This window comes from Mizuhopecten yessoensis, unplaced genomic scaffold (assembly GCF_002113885.1).
Source record: "Mizuhopecten yessoensis strain PY_sf001 unplaced genomic scaffold, ASM211388v2 scaffold5661, whole genome shotgun sequence".
Lineage (NCBI taxonomy): Eukaryota > Metazoa > Mollusca > Bivalvia > Pectinida > Pectinidae > Mizuhopecten > Mizuhopecten yessoensis.
In genome coordinates this window covers 35250-36353 of record NW_018406160.1, presented here as the reverse complement: position 1 = coordinate 36353, position 1104 = coordinate 35250, and positions in this window count along the sequence as shown.

The window sequence follows — 1104 nt, the reverse complement described above, 5'->3', positions numbered from 1 at the left end:
TATAGCTAGTAAACAATATACAATGGCCTCAAAGCTAGTGAACACCAGATAATGGCCTTATAGCAAGAAATCACTATACAATGGCCTCATAGTTAGTGAACACTACATAATGGCCTCATAGCTAGTTAACACTACATAATGGCCTCATAGCTAGTGAACATTATACAATGGCCTCATAGCTAGTCAACACTATTCAATGGCCTCATAGCTAGTGAACATTATATAAAGACCTCATAGCTAGTGAACACTATACAATGGCCTCAAAGTTAGGGAACACTATACAAAGGCCTCGTAGCTTGTGAACAGTACATAATAGCTTTATAGCTACTGAACACTGTACAATGGCCTCATAGCTAGTGAACAGTACGTAATGGTCTCATAGCTACTGAACACTACATAATGGCCTCATCGGTAGTAAATACTATACAATTGCCTTATAGCTAATGAACACTACATAATGGCCTCATCGGTAGTAAATACTATACAATTGCCTCATAGCTAGTGAACACTACATAATGGCCACATAGCTAGTAAACACTACATAATGGCCACATAGCTAATGAACAATACATCATGGCCTCATAGCTAGTGAAAACTACAAAATGGCCTCATAGCTAGTGAACACTAAATAATGGCCTCATAGCTAGTGAACATTACATAATCGCCTCATAGCTAGTGAACATTATATAATGGCCTCATCGGTAGTAATTACTATACAATCGCCTCATAGCTAGTGAACACTACATAATGGCCTCATTGGTAGTAAATACTATACAATTGCCTCATAGCTAATGAAGACTACATAATGGCCACATAGCTAGTAAACACTACATAATGGCCACATAGCTAATGAACAANAATGGCCTCATAGCTAGTGAAAACTACATAATGGCCTCATAGCTAGTGAACACTAAATAATGGCCTCATAGCTAGTGAACATTACATAATCGCCTCATAGCTAGTGAACATTATATAATGGCATTATAGCTAGTAAACACTATACAATGACCTCATAGCTAGTGAACACTACATAACGGCCTCAAAGCTAGTGAACACTAGATAATGGCCTTATAGCAAGAAAACACTATACAATGGCCTGATAGT